The sequence below is a fragment of the Geotrypetes seraphini genome, chromosome 3, assembly GCF_902459505.1.
Source record: "Geotrypetes seraphini chromosome 3, aGeoSer1.1, whole genome shotgun sequence".
Taxonomy (NCBI): Eukaryota; Metazoa; Chordata; class Amphibia; order Gymnophiona; family Dermophiidae; genus Geotrypetes; species Geotrypetes seraphini.
The window spans coordinates 412093345-412113372 of record NC_047086.1 but is presented as its reverse complement, the minus strand read 5'-3'; the positions used below and the strand labels follow the sequence as shown (position 1 = coordinate 412113372).

General features: G+C 41.5%; 1 protein-coding gene across 1 annotated transcript in view; it reads left to right on the top strand.

Annotated features, from left to right (window-relative positions):
• KLHDC3 (kelch domain containing 3) overlaps positions 1-20028 on the top strand; it is a 223131-nt gene that overhangs the window by 111073 nt on the left and 92030 nt on the right.

Below are 20028 nucleotides of genomic sequence, written 5' to 3'. Positions count from 1 at the left end.
AGTAGAATAATAAGCAGTATAAGCACACAAGGCTCAAGAAGTAATACACAATAAAGATACATCAGTAAAGCGCACTACATCATGGAAACATAACAGGTATGAGCATCACTGTTCCACAGACACAAGTGTGCAGACAAAAACAAAAGCGAAATGCAGAACAATAATTGCCCAACATCAAGTTTTTCACTTTTCCACCTGAATCCCCTCATACTCCCCATCCCAACCCAGCTCCCCCCCAGAGTGTGTGACACTGAAAGTTAATTAATGCGCAAAGACAGTGTGAGGCCTAATCTAGTAACAAGGAAAGAAGAAAATAGAAAAAGAAGAGGAAAAAGAGGGCAGAGGAGAAGAAAAACGAGTCCAAGAACAGCACTCGGACCATAGTTACGAATTAAGAAGCAGACTCCTCACCCTAGGGGGTAAAGAAGCCCAGTACACCTCCCAGATATCCTGGAATTTCTCCCATCCACACTTCACCCTATCCGAGACCGCCTTACGCTCTAGCAAAGCCAATTCAAAAAGAAACTGTTTCCATTGGCCTACAGAAGGAGTAGCTGCCACCCTCCAGTACACCAAGATCACCCTTTTAGCCAACAGCAAGGCCTTGAACACCAAAAGTCAGTGACCACCAGGTAAACCATCCAGGTCACTCTCGACATAAAAAAGAGCAAGCTGAGGTGAACAGACAGACAAAGAGGGCAAGAAAGACCCAAGAAAACCCATACCCATTCCAGAAAAATTGTATTTTAGGACAGGCACAGAACATATGCCCCAACGTGGCACCACTTTGACCACACTTAGGAGAAGCATCCCGCTCAGCAAACCCAGCTCGAAACGCCCGCCAAGGTGAGATAAAAGCTTTATGGAAAAACTTATATTCCTGCTCCCGGTGAGCCATACTACAGGACACCACTGCCGTATGTAATAATAATAATTTTATTCTTATATACTGCCAGACCAAAATGGTTCTAGGCGGTTCATAGCAAATAAAGCTAGTACATACAAAGCAGATAAAAGTACATCATCAAATTATGAATATAAAGGACTCAGTTAAGAAATTAAACATGAAATATTATGATACAAACCCATGGGAAATAGCAGCTGGCTCTACAGCAACCTTCAGATCCACACTCCATGCCCATGCCAACCTACAGGTCTGAATATCAGGACTAAGGGTCAAAAGAAAAGAAGTATAATATCCCAACCAAAGGGCAGCCAGCTCCCACATCGCCAAACATTGTCCCAACCATTCAAAATAGCGGCCGTCAAAGCAGAATTATCTAAACCAGACACATAATGTTGAAGCTGTAGATATCCAAACATATCCAGTGAATCCAGATCATACATGGACATAAACTCTGAAGGGGTGAAAATACGACCATATTCATGTAGGATATCTCCCACATGTTTAATACCCGTTTAATGCCAAACTTGAAAAGTAAGAGTCTCACTCCCAGGGACAAAATCCGGGTTCCCCACAAGAGGTAAGAAAGGGGTCACACTAAAATTCACTTGTAATGTCTTACACAGTAATTTCCAACCCCAATGCATATACGCCCAAACAACATGGTCTTTCAGAAAGGCGGGCAAACGGGAAGATGGAGCATGAAGAATGTATTATCATAAGAACATAAGAAGTTGCCTCCACTGGGTCAGAGCAGAGGTCCATCGTGCCCAGCGGTCCGCTCCCGCAGCGGCCCATCAGGTCTGTGACCTGTGAAGTGGTCCCTGACTATGCCTATAACCTATCTCTACTTCTATCTGTACCCCTCAATCCTCTTCTCCTTTAGGAACCTATCTAAACCTTCCTTGAACCCCTGTAGCGTGCTTTGGCCTATCACAACTTCCAGAAGCGCGTTCCATGTGTCCACCACCTTCTGAGTAAAGAAGAACTTCCTAGCGTTTGTTCTAAATTAGAGAATGACACGGTGACAAAATTCATCACCGTTCCCGTCCCCGCGGATAACCGCGGGAAATAATCCCATGTCATTTTCTAGTGTCTATTTCAACCTCGGTCCTTCTACACCAGCATTCTTCAAAGCAAAGCTTGCGGGTCAGTGGTTGTGGCCATTCATACTCTGATTCTTATGTGAGCCAAGGATAATGAAGCCTTTGTGACATCACTGATGTGATTGGCTCTTAGGCACTGGTGGAATGAGGCATTATGACATCACAATATCTGCTCTGGATACCAGAGACTGTCATTCTGTAGTGTCTGTTTCAACCTCAGTCCTTCTACACCAGCATTCTTCAAAGCAAAGCTTGCGGGTCAGTGGTTGTGGCCATTCATACTCTGATTCTTCCCTCTCTCCTTGAAGAATGACATGAAGATGGTTTCCCGCGGTTATCCGCGGGGACGGGAACGGTGATGAATTTTGTCACCGTGTCATTCTCTATTCTAAATCTGTCCCCTTTCAATTTCTCCGAGTGCCCCCTTGTACTTGTGGTTCCCCACAGTCTGAAGAATCTGTCCCTGTCTACCTTCTCTGTGTCATTCAGGATTTTGAATGTTTCTATCATGTCCCCTCTAAGTCTCCGCTTTTCCAGGGAGAATAGCCCCAGCTTTTCCAACCTGTCAGCGTTTGAAAAGCTTTCCATACCTCTTATCAATTTAGTCGCTCTTCTCTGGATTCCCTCAAGTACTGCCATGTCCTTCTTGAGGTACGGCGACCAGTACTGGACACAGTACTCCAGATGCGGGCGCACCATTGCATGATATAGCAGCATGATCACTTCCTTCGTCCTGGTCGTGATACCCTTTTTGATGATACCCAACAGAGGGGCGTGGCTTGGACGCGAATGATGACGGTTGGGTGAAGAAAAAGCTCCGTATAAACAAGCAGATATTTCAGATAAAACTACAAAAAATTTTTTTTTCGTTCTTGATGGTATGTTTCTAGGCATAATAAATTAAAGTCTACCTCCTTAACTGAGTCGGAGAGATGTTTTAAAAGGCGATAATCGGGAGATAAAGGTGCCGTTTTTGTTTCCTGGGAGGCGAGGTGTGGAGGGCTGAATTTATCCGTCTCAGCGGCTCTTTATTATTACCAAAGAGGCTAATCCTAGATGCCGTAGCCCCGAAGAGGCTCCCTTCCTCCTCTTTGGCAGGATCAAATTACAGCAGCGTAAAGCGCCAGAGAAAAAGTTTCCCGAAGGTGGGGGTTTGAAGGCGGTTGCTCAGTGCACCACGACCGCGGCCATCTTAGAAAAAAAAAAAAAAAATTGACAAAGTCTGAACTGCCTAACGACAGGGATAAAAGTTTTTTGAAATACCTGATGCCTGTCATAATTAGGGAAATAAGTTGTTTTGAAATATCTGTCCTCTGCTGGAGATGAAGCAAGGTTTGCAATAAAATCTACTTGGCAACGGTTTTTTTAACCATTTCCTGGCTGCTAACTTCGAAAAAAATTGTGAAGGATAAATATCAATATAAATATCAATCTCTGCTGCTATAATTGAAAAGAGTAGATATAGGAGATTGTAGGTTTTTTCAGCATTTGGGCTGTGAGAAAAGGACAAATAAAAGGATTAATGATTTCTTTAACCTGAAGAAAAGTGACATTGAGGCAATTGAGAGACGCTGAAAATATATATATTGAAAGACTAAAGTAAATATACTGGATGGAATATTACTCTCCTCTGTAGAGGCTGCGATTGGGCTTATAAGAGGAGAGCCAGAAAAGAAGACTACAATTTTTTTTTTTTTTCAGCGCTGAAGCTAGATGTCAACAACGAGTTTGATAAATTAAATCTATAAAAGAATAAACAGCCATATCTAAAAAAGATCTAAGGAAAAGAAAGGCTACTAATTTGAATTTTATTGCCTTCATAGAGACTGAGATTGGGCTTGAAAGAGAAGAAAAAGAAAGACTACCGATATTTTTTTTTCACAGCAATAGAACCTAAGACAAAAAACTTACAGTTGCTTTAAGAATACTGTAAAAAAAAAAAAAGGAGATTGGCCTAGACGGAGGGTTGGATAAACAAACAGTTCCTTATATGCAAATATATTAAAATAATTACTACCAAATATTCTTAAAGAAACTAAAATATATATTGAAATATGACTTCAACTAAACAAAATAAAGCTGACTTGGGAGCTGGAACATCGGGAAGCAATAAGAGGTCGAAACCAGAGCCAGGTACACCCTCTAAAATCCCATTACCAACAGAAAAAAATCTGGATGTTATGGAAGAACTAAGACAAATAAAAGAAATTGTCTTAGATAGTAACAAAAAACTACAAAAAGCAATGGAAGACGCTGCAATCCTAACTAAAAGAGTGGACATCACAGAAAATAGAATTTCAACATTAGAAGATATTACAGAACAATTAAATACAGATATGAATCACAGCAAAATCATATGGAAAGAAATAACGGAGATAAAAAAAAATCTTGAAGACAGCCGGAATCGTGAAAGACGGAATAATTTAAGAATAATCGGATTACCTGAAGGAGTGGAAAAGAATGATCCGATTGCATTTCTTGAAAAATTTCTACCTAAAATACTACCATTGAAATTTAAAACGGAACTGGAAATTGAAAGAGCTCATAGGATTCCAACACAAAGAAATAACACTCAAACAGGTCCAAGAACTTTAATTTTCAAACTTTTAAGACATCAACAAGCAATTGAAATATGCCAAATAGCTAAGGAAATCAAAAATCTTAAATGCCAAGATTCAAAAATATACATAGTCCCGGACTTTGCAAAAGAAACAGCAACAAGAAGAAAACAATTCTTAGACATGAGACCACAGCTAAGATCTCTAGGAGCTAGATTTGGGCTCCTCTACCCGGCGATTATGAAGGTAACCATTGCTAACAAAACGCAAAACTTTACGGATCCAAAAAAACTACAAGAATTTATGAATCAACTGGAGCAACCTATGACAATCTAAAGAACATTTAATGGGTTCATACTAAAGATTATTGACCAATTTTAGAAAACTTTGACTTATATGATAATGAACTTCAATAAAAGAACATTGGTTAAAGATAGATCGGAACGGAAAGCAATGGAAAAAGAACACACAAGGATCGAATTAAAGACTTAAACAACTTGCAACATTCTCCATGGAAAACAAGAAAACTGAAAAAATACAAAAATTCTAGAATTCTACTCAGAATAAATAGAATAAACTTACTGGCAGGAACGAAAATGAATTGAAACACATCTCCGAACTCAAATGATGATGAAGAAAGTTTTTTCAACAAACTTAAAGATGTACTGATTGGTTGAGAAATTTTGAAGGTGGAGTAATCACAAAAAAGATTATAAAAAAAGACGAATTGATTGGTTTGTTATAATTCCTGTTGAAGGCGGTAATTCAGGTTTAATTTTGCGTTCCAAATATACTAAAATGCGTTTCAAATACGATATATATGAAAAGAATATATCTGAAACGCAAAAATTGCCTGAAAAGTAGGTATGAAATCTTTTTAAAGTAAAAATAATATTCCACCTGAAAAGAAATGAATTGTAATTGAAATGTTCTTAGATATAAGTAATGTAATATATCATTCTTATGGATTTAAAGATATGCAAATATAGAAAATAATCTTTCAATATATAAGAATGAAAACTTTTTACTTATTCTTATAATTAATAATAAAATAAGAGAAATATACAGAAATAGAGAAAAAATGGTAGTACTTTAGATAATTATTAATAGCTTGTGGGAGTTATCTAAATCTAACCTCAACCTGCGTATCCAAGTTTTCGTAATTAATGAGGGGGGGAAGGGAGGGATAAGAGGGATGGGAGGGAATAAAAGGGAAATATATAAGGTAATCATGGGTGTAAAGGAAAAAAGAGAAATGAAATACTTAAAACATTGGGAAAATATACATATTTTAATACCTGAAAATTTAAAAATAAATGGATATTAAAATTATGTCTTTAAATGTTAACGGTCTAAATCATATGATAAAAAGGAAAAAAGCACTATCATTTTTAAAAAGGCAAGATGCAGATATATGCCTTATACAAGAGACCCACCTCTCACATATAGAATCTAGTAAGCTAGAAGGAGGCTGGGTCAAACAGTGTTTTTTCTCACCAGCTATAGGGAAAAAAGCAGGTGTTGCTATTTTAATTAATAAAAAATGCTCTGCTTCATTTAAACTAAAAGCTTCAGATATTCATGGAAGATGGATAATGGTGGAAATGAATATGGGAAATACTACCATGACGTTAATCAATATATACGCCCCTAATTCGAACCAAAATGAATTCTTTAAAACTCTTCAACAACTGATCATACCACTGGCTACTTCAAATCTTATAGTAGCAGGGGACTTCAATGCTGTAATGGATCCTTTATTAGATAAAAACCCAAGTAGAGTTATGAAATCTATGGGTTTAGATAATTTGATTCAATCTTGTGATTTAATAGATATATGGAGAATACTTCATTTTGATGGTCGGGAATTTTCTTTCTGTTCTCATGTTCACAATTCCTTTTCAAGAATAGATTATATCTTTACTTCAAATCATCTTGCACATCAAGTGACACAAGCAGCCATTGATCCAATTATTCTATCTGACCATGGTGGAGTGTGGATCAAAATTAAAACTACAGATCAAAATAATAATAGACCAATTTGGAAAATGGATAATACACTGTTGGTTGACCAAAACTTTTGTGAAAATCTCCTAACAAAAATGAAAGAATTTTTTCAAATAAATGATAATGATGACATTAACAGAGAAATTTTATGGGATGCTTTTAAGGCATCAATTAGAGGACAAATAATTTCTTATTCGGCTTTTCTAAAAAAACAAATTAAAAAACAATTTTTAATCTTAGAAAAAGAGATTAAAAATTTAGAATCAAAACTTATAGAAAAATGGGAATATTCTATTCAACAAGAATTATTAAAATTAAAAGGTAAATATAATGAGATCTCATCTAAGATGATTAGGAAAGATTTATTTTCTCAACAAACATTGTATTATGGTAATTCAAACAAATCAGGAAGAATATTGGCAAATTATCTTAAAGCGAAAAAAAGAAAAACAAAATTAATAGCAATAAAAGATGAAAATGGAAATACATATACACAAATTGAACCTATTTTAAATCAATTCTTAAAATTTTATAAATCTCTTTATTCTTCCGAAAATTATCTAAATAAAGAAAAAGATGGTTTTGAATTTTTAAAAATGTTAGAGGGTCCAAAAATTCCTGAACATATAAAACGAAGTTTGGAAGAACCAATATCACTAAAAGAATTAGGAACAGCTTTGAAGTCCCTTAGAGTTGGATCCGCTCCAGGTGGTGATGGATATACAGTGGAATTTTATAAAACATTTCAAAATTTTTTATTACCCTATTTATTAAATCTTTATCAATATCAGCTCAATAAAGGTTGTATTAAAGGCACTATAGCAGAATCTTTGACTATTGTTTTGCCAAAGTCCAATAAAGATCCCACTTTGGTCTCAAACTATAGACCAATATCTTTAATAAATGTAGATGGAAAATTATTAGCAAAAATACTTGCGCTAAGATTAGCTAAAGCTCTCCCCCATATAATAGGTATGCATCAAACAGGATTCGTTGCTCAAAGACATTCATCTCACAATACCAGATTAACATTCCATATGTTATATTTAACAAAGAAAATGAATGAACCTACTTTTGCAATTTCATTAGATGCAGAAAAGGCCTTTGATAGAGTAGAATGGCCTTTTATGTATCAAGCAATGGAATGGTTTGGTATAGGTCCTGGATTTATACAAATGATACAAACAATGTATAGCTCCCCCTCTGCTAGACTATATATTAATAATACTTTTTCAGAAAAATTTAATCTACAGAGAGGAGTTAGACAAGGATGTCCCTTATCCCCTTTGCTGTTTGATATTGTTTTAGAACCCTTAATATTAGCCATCCAACAAGCTAAGGAGATACAGGGTATACCTCATTCAGATAAGGAATATAAGATATCTGCTTATGCAGATGATTTATTACTATATCTGAAGAATCCAGAATCCACCATTCCACATCTACTTGAATTGATTGAGAAATTTGGAAATTTTTCAGGATATAAAATTAATTGGAATAAATCAGAGATTCTTCCATTAAATATACATTGTACAAAAGGTTTATTTAAAACATTCCCTTTTATTTGGAAGGAAGAATATATTAAATATCTTGGAATTTTGATAACAAAAACAGTAGATGAAACAATGAAAATTAATGAAAAATGCTTATTACAAAAAATAATAGAAATGTGTGAGCAATGGAATCCTTTGCATTTATCTTGGTGGGGAAGAGTACAAACTGTAAAAATGATGATTTTACCGGTAGTATGTTACCAAATGGGGATGATACCAGTTTTTTTTCAAGATTCGTTTTATACAAAAATAAATAGGACTTTGACAAAATTTATATGGCTTAATAAAAAACCAAGAATTGCTCTAGCGTCATTACAAAGACCAATTAAGGAGGGAGGGGTAAATTTTCCCAACTTTTATAGGTATCATCAAGCCTATATCTTACGTCATGGTATGTATTGGATCCTCCCAGAACCCACAGATAATATTCCAGACTGGTTTTGGCTAGAATGGAGGCTTATGTTTCCATTACGTCTTAATCATGTAATTAGTATCAAAATGCCAAGGTTATACAAAGATCATAAAATCTTTATGGATACCTGGAAAACTCTAAAATACATAAGTAATCTTACTCAAATTCCAATTAGTAAATCAACCAACCAAACTATATGGCTAAACCCCAAGATCAAAATTGGCGGTTTTAAAGTCATCTGGAAACATTGGATGTTAGCAGGCATTCGTACTTTGGATGATGTAATTAAAAATGATAAATTGCTGGAGTTTTCACAATTGCAACAAAAATTTGGTCTCAATAAAACACAATATTTTAAATGGTTGCAATTGAAGCAATCTATTCAGAAAGGGTTCCCTGAATGGAAAGATCTCGCTAAATATCACAGTTTGGAATTCTTATGTTTCCAGATGGACTCAATAGGTCACAAAGCCGCACAGTGGTATAAATTAATATCCGGATATATAAATAAAAAACCAAAAAATGGTCTTAGAGACATTTGGAGCATTGAGATAAAACACCAAATTAGTGCATCTCAATGGCCACGACTTTGGTCTTGGAGGCTAAAATGTACGGTGTCAGCATCTATGAGACAAACTTGGTTTTTTCTTCTTCATAGAGCTTTTTGGACCCCTACTCGTTTACAAAAAATAGATAGTTCAAGATCTAATAGATGCTGGCACTGTCATATTGAAATTGGGACATTAGATCATCTTTTATTCTTTTGTCCATTTATCCTATCATTCTGGAAATCAATTTGGCCCCAAATTAACAGAATGTTAGAAAATCCAGTAGCCTTGACATATGATACTATATTATTTGGAACAACTATGAGAGCAAAAAGCCAAATTTCATCCAGTAATAACAAACTTTTATTTATTTTAACTGGAATTGCAATACAACAAATTACATTTAATTGGAAACAACATGATAGATTGAATTATATGTTCTGGTGGAATTCGGTATGCCACATATATAAAATGGAACTCGCTATTGCAACACACAAAGGATACATGAATAAATTTAAAAAAATATGGGGACCATTAACCGATTTTTGTAAAGAAGGATAATTTTTCCTATAAATAAAACTTGGAAATTTCTGAAGACCGTTAACATAATTTCTCTAATGAACTTTTCCCATGATAAGATAATTGTAAAGAAGGGAATGGGGTGGGCTTTTCAATTTTGAATATTACATACTAAATTAATATTTAAAGAATGTACAATAAAATTGATTTATGTATTATTGGTTGGGAAGGAGGGTGGGACAGGGGATTATTATATTAATGTTAAACTTGATATTAATATATGAGTTAGTCAAGTGTGTATTTAAGTTTCTATTGAGTTTATTTGTAACACTTGTTGTAACACAAAAAAAAAATGAATAAAGATTTAAGATGATACCCAACATTCTGTTCGCTTTCTTTGAGGCTGTCGCACACTGTGCCGATGCTTTCATTGTTGTGTCCACCATCACCCCCAGGTCTCTTTCAAGGTTACTTACCCCTAGCAATGATCCCCCCATTTTGTAGCTGAACATCGGGTTCTGTTTCCCTACATGCATGACCTTGCATTTCTCTATGTTAAAGCTCATTTGCCACTTCTTTGCCCACTCTTAAGAACATAAGAACATAAGAATTGCCACTGCTGAGTCAGACCAGTGGTCCATCATGCCCAGCAGTCCGCTCACGTGGTGGCCCTCTGGTCTAAGTCCAGCACCCTAACTGAGACTAGCCCTACCAGCGCACGTTCTTGTTCAACAGAAACTTGTCTAAATTTGTCTTGAATCCTTGGAGGGTGTTTTCCTCTATAACAGCCTCTGGAAGGGCGTTCCAGCTTTCTACCACTCTCTGGGTGAAAAAGAACTTCCTTACGTTTGTACGGAATCTATCCCCTTTCAACTTTAGAGAGTGCCCTCTTGTTCTCCCTACCTTGAAGAGGGTGAACAACCTGTCCTTATCTACTAAGTCTATCCCTTACAGTACCTTGAATGTTTCGATCATGTCCCCTCTCAATATCCTCTGTTCGAGAGAGAAGAGGTCCAGTTTCTCTAATCTTTCGCTGTACGGCTGCTCCTCCAGCCCCTTAACCATCTTAGTCGCTCTTCTCTGGACCCTTTCGAGTAGTACTGTGTCCTTCTTCAGGTACGGCGACCAGTGCTGGATGCAGTACTCCAGGTGAGGGCATACCATGGCCCGGTACAGCGGCATGATAACCTTCTCTGATCTGTTCATGATCCCCTTCTTTATCATTCCTAGCCGTGCTGGCTCGCCCTCAGCTGTCCATTGTTTTTTATGTGCTCGCAGATGCTGTCCTTAACCAATGCTTCCATCATCTTACCCGGAACCGAGGTCAAGCTCACCGGCCTGTAGTTTCCCGGGTCACCCCTTGATCCCTTCTTAAAGATGGGGGTAACATTTGCTATTTTTCAGTCCTCCAGGCTCTCCCCAGTTTTTAAGGATAGGTTACATATGTGGTGAAGTGTTTCTGCTATTTCGTTTCTCAGTTCTTTTAGTACCCTTGGGTGGATGCCGTCCGGGCCTGGTGATTTGTCGCTCTTCAGTCTGTCTATCTGTCAGAGGACATCCTCTTGGCTTACCTCTAGTTGTACCAGCTTTTCATCCTGATCCCCACTTATGATCTCCTCGGGTTCTGGAATATTGTATGTGTCCTCACTCGTGAAGACTGATGAGAAGAACTTGTTTAACCTGTCAGCTACCTCTTTTTCCTCCTTTACCACTCCCTTCCTGTCTCCATCATCCAATGGTCCCACTTCCTCCCTCGCTGGTTGCTTCCCCTTCACGTACCTGAAGAATGGTTTGAAGTTTCTTGCTTCCCCCGCCAGCCTCTCTTCATATTCTCTTTTTGCTTTCCTAACCACTCGGTGACATTCCTTTTGGTGTCTTTTGTGCTCCTTCTGTTTGTCCTTAGTTTGGTCCTTTTTCCATTTTCTGAACGATATTCTCTTGTCACTTATCACCTTTTTCACTGCATTTGTTATCCACACCGGGTTTTTTGTTTGATTCTTTTTCCTAAACCCTTTCCTAAACCTGGGAACGTACAGGTTCTGTGCTTTGTGCACCGTGTCCTTGAGTAGGGACCAGGCTTTTTCTACAGTCTCCATCTTCCCTGAGCTGCTTCTGAGTTTTTTTCCCACCATTTTCCTCATGGCCTCATAGTTCCCTTTTCTGAAGTTGAACGCTGTCGTTGTGGTTCTTTTCACCTTTGATGTTCCTATTTCTAGCTTGCACTGGATCATGTTGTGATTGCTGTTTCCTAGTGGCGCTATTACTACCACCTCCTTTGCAGGTCCCCCTAGCCCGTTGAGGATTAGGTCGAGAGTGGCATCTCCTCGTGTTGGTTCCGTGACCAACTGTTCCATGAAACAGTCCCTCACAGCCTCCAGGAATTTTGTTTCCCTCACGCAGTTTGAGTGTCCAATACTCCAATCTATTCCAAGGTAGTTGAAATCCCCCATCACCACCACACTTCCGCTTTTGCATTCCTGCCTCAATTCAGCCTCCAGGTCTTGGTCGTTTGCTTCTGGTTGTCCTTGTGGGCGATAGTACAGTCCCAATTTTATGTCTGCTCCATTTCCTCCTGGTAGCTTGACCCATAGTGATTCCAAGCCGTCCGCCCTTACTGCTGTTTCCTGGTCGAGGGAATGGAGTCCTTTATATATAGCGCTATTCCTCCACCCTTCTTGTACGTCCTATAGAGTTTGTACCCTGGTAGGACCACATCCCATTTGTTGTCCTCGGACCACCATGTTTCTGTGACTCCAATTATGTCTAGGTCCTCCTTACTGGCTATGACTTCTCGCTCTCCCATTTTGGCTCTTAGGCTCCTTGCATTAGTGTATAGGCAATTTAAGTCCCGGTTGTTTACCTTCCCTGTTGGTTTTCCTTGTTGTTTGGTGCTCCTGCCGACCCCCTCATGGACTGCCAGTACCTGAGTTTCGTTTCGTTCTTCCTCCTCCTGTGGTGTGTCTTTTTCGTCCTCAGCCTGCTTCCCCATTTTTGGATGTCCCTCTGGCTCCTGCTGTTCTCTCTTCTTCCTGCTCTTTAGTTTCACTTGTTCCTAGGGCCCCTGTATTTCATCTTTGGGTCCTTTTTCCCAAATTTCCTGCTCGGTCTCGAGTCCTTTTTTACATTTTCCCCGCTCAGTATCCTTGTTTGATACTCTTGTCCGATGGGTCGATGTCAAATCGACTGTCGGCTTTCCCCTTCTCCTCAGTTTAAAGCCTTATCTATGCCATTCTTGACGTTCTTTGCCAGCATCCTCGTTCCAGCCGTGCTCAGGTGCAGTCCGTCCCTCCTGTAGAGCTTGTTCTTCCCCCAAAAAGTTGTCCAGTTCCATACAAAGTGGAAACCTTCCTCTTCGCACCATCTCCTCAGCCAACCGTTTATTGCTTGCAGCTCGGTTTGCCTCCTTGCATCCGCCCTCGGTACTGGCAGGATCTCTGAGAAGGCTATCTTCCTTGTCCTCAGCTTCAGTTTCCTCCCCAGGATCTTGAACTGCTCAGTTAGTATAGTCCTGTTGTAGTTCCTTCTAATGACATCGTTGGTTCCAACGTGGATTATCACTGCTGTCTCCTCCGTCTCAGCTCCTTCCAGGATACTCTCGATTCTGTCGGTGATGTCCTTCATTCTTGCCTCCGGGAGGCATGTCACTAGTCGGTCTTCTCTCCCTCCTGCTATGTGACCACTTCCCTCAGGATTGAGTCTCCCACCATGATTGCAGATTTCCCCTTCTTCAGCTTCCAATTTGGTCTCAGGTCTGTATCAGTGATGCGGTCCGCTAATCCTCCCTCCGGGTTCTGGTGGGTCTCCACCTCCTGTCTGCTCAGTTCCTCCGCAAGGTCCTTCTCCCCTGGCGTCTGGTGTATTCTGTCCTCCATATATTGGTTCCTGTCCCCCGGCGTCTGGTGGATTCTGTCCTCCATCTGTTGGTTCCCTTCTGAATTGCTGGTGATCCTGTGCCTCCACCATCCTGCAGGCCTCCTCGATGAATCTCTCGAGCTCTCTAACTTGCTCCTTGATGTGGCTGTCTCTGGTGGTATCCTCAGTTACCCAGCACGGTTCCTCTGAGGTGCGGAGTCCCTCCAGCTCCTGGACCCTGACCTGCAGTCTCCCGACCTCCTTCTTCAGGCTTTCCAGTTCCTGACACCAACCGCATATGTATGCTTGCCTCCTGGAGGAGAGGTAATCGTACATATGACACTCGGTGCAGTATACTGGGAAGCTCCGCTGGGTTCCTGCTGCCTCCATTTCTCTTTTCTCGTTCCTATAGTCCCTCGGTATGTGGGAGTGATGTCCGACGTGCAGCTAGCTGAAAGAGTAGAGAGAAGAGAAGAATGAGAAGATAAGAAAAGTACCTGTGGTTTATTTTTCAGAATTTAGAATTAGCTGCTGGGCTGCCTGGGCTCCTGGCTCCTTCTCAAGGCTCCTTTGTTGGCTCCTCCCCTTTTATGGGGGAGTTCGGCTGGTGACGTTGGGGGGTGGGCGGAGATATTTCTCACCTCTTCCCCTCGACTCCGCTTGGTCTGCTATCCGCCTCTCCTTAGCTCTCTTCGCCTGCTTTCAGCTCTCCTTTCCTCTCTCGGTCTGCCGCTCTGCTCTCAGCCCTCAGCTCTCCTCTCTCTACCTGTCCGCTCTCCGATACCCCTCAGCTTCCTCCACTGCCTGCCACGTGCTCGGGTTTCAGCTCGGCACAGCACCTCCTATCTTCCCCCTGCTGTAAGAAGTGGCTCCAACAAATCCCTTTCAAACGAGAAATTCAGAGCCACAGACGTTTCAAGGCACCAATCTCGCAACACCTGCAGTCCACAGGCTAAATTATAGATCTGAAGGTCTAAAAGACCGAACCCTCCCTTAGACACAGGGAACATCAGCACCAGTAAACACAACTGGGGCCGTTTACCCTCCCATAGGAACACACAAAGCTCTTTATATAATACATCCAGATCACGTCGCTTCAGCCATACAGGCAAGGACTGCAATAGGTACAACCAACGGGGAACCAGCATCATATTACGAGATAAATACGCCCTGCCAACGTTATAGGAAGAGAGCCACAAAGCCTCATGTTCTCTATAGATTTCTTGAGTAATGGTCCCACATTATACTCGTACAACTTCCCCAAGGCTGAAGGAATGTGAACACCCAAATATTTAACCTGAACTGGTGCTTCCTTCAGAGGGAAGGTAACATAGAAACATAGAAATAGACGGCAGATAAGGGCCAAGGCCCATCAAGTCTGCCCACCCCAGTGATCCTCACTATCTATCTTTGCGGATAGATCCCACATGTCTATCCCATCTGGCCTTAAAATCCGCCACACTGGTGGCCTCAATAACCCGAAGTGGAAGACTATTCCAGCGATCAACCACCCTTTCAGTGAAGAAGAACTTCCTAGTGTCACTATGCAGTTTCCCGCCCCTGATTTTCCACGAATGCCCCCTTGTTGCCGCGGGACCCTTGAAGAAGAAGATGTCTTCTTCCACCTTGATGCGGCCCGTGAGATATTTGAATGTCTCGATCATGTCTCCCCTCTCTCGACGCTCCTCGAGTGAGTAGAGCTGCAAATTCCCCAACCGCTCCTCGTACGGGAGCTCCCTGAGTCCCGAGACCATCCTGGTGGCCATTCTCTGGACCGACTCCAGTCTCAGCACATCCTTGCGGTAATGCGGCCTCCAGAATTGCACACAGTACTCCAGGTGCGGTCTCACCATGGATCTATATAGTGGCATAATGACTTCAGGTTTACGGCTGATGAAACTCCTGCGTATGCAACCTATGATTTGCCTTGCTTTGGATGAAGCTTGCTCCACTTGGTTTGCTGACTTCATGTCTTCCCTGACAATCACTCCCAAGTCTCTTTCTGCTACAGTTCTTGTCAGGATCTCGCCATTTAGGGTGTAGATCTTGCATGGATTCTGGCTTCCCAGGTGCATGACTTTGCATTTTTTGGCATTGAAACTGAGTTGCCAGGACCTAGACCAGTGCTCCAGCAGAAGTAAGTCATGCACCATATCGTCTGTCATTGCTTTTTTGTCTGTTGTGCTTTTGCTCACTACATTGCACAGTTTGGCATCATCGGCAAACAATGTTATTTTACCTCGAAGCCCTTCTGTCAGGTCTCTTATATAGATGTTGAACAAGATCGGGCCTAGGACGGAGCCCTGTGGCACTCCACTTATCACCTCCGACATCTCGGAGGGAGTGCCATTCACCATCACCCTCTGAAGCCTACCTCCAAGCCAGTTCCCAACCCATTTTGTTAAAGTGTCGCCCAAACCTAAAGAACTCATCTTATTCAGCAACCTGCGGTGTGGCACGCTATCAAATGCTTTGCTGAAATCCAGATAGACGATGTCCAGGGACTCACCAACATCCAGCTTCCTCGTCACCCAGTCAAAGAAGCCGATCAGGTTGGATTGGCACGATCTCCCCTTAGTAAATCCATGTTGGCGGGGATCCCGCAGATTCTCCTCGTCCATGATCCTATCCATTTGGTGTTTGATTAGGGTTTCCATTAGTTTGCTCACTATTGAAGTGAGACTCACTGGTCTGTAGTTTGCCATATCCACCCTGGAGCCTTTCTTGTGTAGTGGAATGACGTTAGCCGTCTTCCAGTCCATCGGGACGTTACCTGTACTAAGGGAGAGATTAAAGAGCGCGGATAGTGGTTCCGCCAAGACATCTCCCAACTCCCTGAGTACCCTAGGGTGTAGGTTGTCAGGCCCCATTGCCTTGTTGACCTTGATTTTTGACAGCTCGCAGTAGACGCTGCTGGGTGTAAATTTGAAATTACTAAACGGGTCTACTGATTTAATCCTTGTATGTGGTTGAGGGCCGATTCCCGGCACCTCGCGGGTGAAGACTGAACAGAAGTATTCATTTAACAGTTGGGCCTTTTCCGAGTCCGTCTCCACATGGTCTCCGTCTGGTTTTCTGAGTCGTACTATCCCGCCTGAGTTCTTTTTCCTGTCACTAATATACCTGAAGAAGGATTTATCTCCCTTCTGGATATTCTTTGCTAGAGACTCCTCCATGCGGAATTTGGCCTCTCTAACTGCCGCTTTGACGGCTCTTGATTTGGTCAGATAATCTACTCTGGAGTCCTGTGTCCCTGATTGTTTGTAAGAGATGAATGCTTTTTTCTTCTCTTTGATGAGGTCTGAGATCTCCATAGAGAACCACTGTGGCTTGTTGTTCCTACTTCGTTTGCTTACTGATTTAACATAGCGGTTTGTTGCTTCCTGTATGGTGGTTTTCAAAGTTGACCACATTTCTTCCACGCTGTCGGTATCTGCTTGGGTTTGTAGCGCCTGGTGAACGAAGTCTCCCATGTCCTGGAAATTTGTGTCCTTGAACTTGAGAACCTTGGTCAATGTGGTAGATTTCGTGAAACCTTTCCTGAGATTGAACCAAATCATATTGTGGTCACTGGAGGCCAAAGTTTCACCCACCGAGACCTCTGTGATACTTTCTCCGTTGGTAAGTACCAGGTCCAAAATTGCCTGATCCCTTGTTGGCTCAATTACCAGTTGCCTGAGTCCTGCTCCATTCAAAGAGTTTAATAGCTTCCTGCTGCTGCCGGAAGCAGAGGAAAGCGTGACCCAATCCACATCGGGCATGTTGAAGTCACCTACCAATACTGTGTTCCCCCGCAAGGTGATATTCTCTATATCTCCGATTAATTCCAAATCTAGGTCTTCTTGATGTTTTGGGGGTCTGTATACCACGCCAAGATATAGGCATTTGTCCTTCCCTCTGGCCAAATTTACCCAAAGGGATTCCCCAGTGTACTGTACATCTGTGATTCTGGTGACCTTAATGTCATCTTTAGTATATAATGCTACCCCACCTCCCATTTTGCCCTCCCTGTCCCGACGAAGCAAGTTGTAACCTGGTATGACCATGTCCCACGCGTGGGAGTCTGTGAGCCAGGTCTCAGATATCGCCACCACATCCAGGTCGGCATTCCTCATTTCTGTCTCCAAATCTAGGATCTTGTTTCCCAGACTGTGGGCGTTGACGTACATAGCCCTCCATGTTGTGTGCTTGTTGTATCTCAGTGGGGACAATCCCTCTATATCAACTAGACCACCATTAGTATTTTTCGCTTGTCTCTTACACTCCCTAGACCCAGAGCTACAGCTTGTACCTATCCCGGACTCCCCATAACTGCAGTGCGCTCCTATCAGAGACTTGGTAATGTGTGTACCCTGTGGGGGTATTCCCGTTTGGGCTACTTGAGCTCCTTTAGTGCAATTTGCAGCGTGTGCACTCTCGCAGGTCCCAGAATTACAGTGTGTACTCCCTCTAGACCTAGAATTGCTACGTGTACTCCCCTTAGACCCAGAATTGTAATGTGACCCAATGCAGTGTTTACTTAGGCCAGACTGAGGATATAGTAAGGTGCAAAGCCATAGCTTCCGATTTGGAAACATTAAGCTTTAAACCAGAGACCACGCCAAAGCTATGGAACAGATCCAGTAAAATTGACAAGGCACCCTCTGGTCAAGTAAGAAGCACTATTATATCGTCTGCGAAGGCCAAACAACAGATTGAAGATTCACCCACCACCACCCCAACAAGTCCGGATTAGAGAGTTGCACGGGGACAGAAATCCCACCCATCCCCGCCCGTCCCCACCAGGACTCTTTCTGTCCCCACCAGGATCCTCTCCGTCCCCACCTGTCCCCGCCAGGATCCTCTCCGTCCCCACCCATCCCTGCAAGGAATTACCTCCATCCCCATAAAAAATGGCAATTTCTTCTGACAGGATCATCAATTCCACAGTTTCTTTTGTGTTTGCACTGCTGTTTTCCTTGTGGAAACTCTTTGGTGGAAACCTTTTTTTGTTTTCTTTTCAGGTAATTAACTTACAAACCCCCTCTTTTACTAAGGCTGACGTGTCCATTATATTATCAAGTTTCAAGTTTAATAATTGTTTTGATTAATCGCTTAATCATATTTCAAAGCGATGAACAAATTAAAATTACAATTTCTGGGAGATAATACAAAACAGAACAATACATATTAACTAACAATATTAAAAAAATTACGATTACAAACTTAAAAACGCAAGGAAAGGGGGAGATGAAATACAAATCATTATAGGAAAGTAGAACAAAAAAGGAAAAATACAAAATGAATAACAGAAAAACAGTGTAATAAAGTACAATAAAATATTCTGAGCTGCAGTAAGTTTCGTTAATTATCAAAAGCGTCTTTAAAGAGAAATGTTTTTAAGTTACTTTTGAATTTCTCAAGATTCTGCTCTTCCCTTAAATAAATTGGAAGGGCGTTCCATAACTGAGGTGCCGTAACAGAAAAAATAAATTGTCGTCTTGTATTGATGACCTTAAGAGATGGAATAGTTAGTAGATTCTGTTCATTAGATCTCAGGGTTCTTATTGGAGAATATGGTATCAATAATTTGTAAATAAACGCTGGGGTTTTATGTGGATGAACCCTGCTTCCAAAGCCTTCCATCCCCGTGGGAGTCCCGTTGGCTAGAGGGGGGTCCCCGTGGGAGTCCAATGGGTTAGGGAGGATTCCCAAGGGACTCCCGCAGGACCCGCGGGATTCCCGTAATCCCCGTTCCCGTGCAGACCTCTAGTCCGGATGCTGTCTAATCTGTATCGATAAGGGTTCCAAAACCAAAATATACAATGAAGGGGAGAGCGGGCAACCTTACCGCATCCCCCTCCCCAAGGGAAACACTGGGGAAGCATGACCATTGATCAGGACCACAGCTGCGGGATTAAAATATAAGGTTTGCATGGCACGCAGAAAATATCCCAATATCCCATAACGTTCTAACAAAGAGAAAAGAAAGGCCCACTCGACCCAGTCAAAGGCCTTCTCTGAGTCAAAACTAATGACCAGAGAAGGTATGCGGTGGAAATCACAATGGGCCATAGCCAATAACAACTTAAGAACATTATGTCCCGCTTGTTGGCCCTTCACTAAACCAGCTTTATACTCTCACCAGTGCTGGAATAAGAGGAGCCAGGCGATCCGCCAATATATTAGCCGTGATTTTTGCCTGGTTTGGGCAAAACAGTGATTAAAGCCTGATTAGCTATGGCAGGAAACTGACCCTTCTCAATAGCCTGCTGATAAAACTGACAGAGCAGGTCAGCCATATGTCCCTGAAGGAGTCGAAAAAACTCACCACTAAAACCATCAGGGCCTGGTGATTTACATAGAGGTAACTGTTTTATGACCCGATGAACCTCTTCCCGTGATATAGGTAGACTCAATGATGCAACAGCAGTAGCAGATAACTGAGGCAGACCCAAAGAATCAAGAAAGCCATCAATTAACGTCTCCTGATTCACCACCTCGGCTGTATAAAGATGTTGATAGTACTGCATAAAAAGATTTTCCAGGTGAGCCTGCTGAGTAACCACCCTCCCCGCAGAATTTCGCAA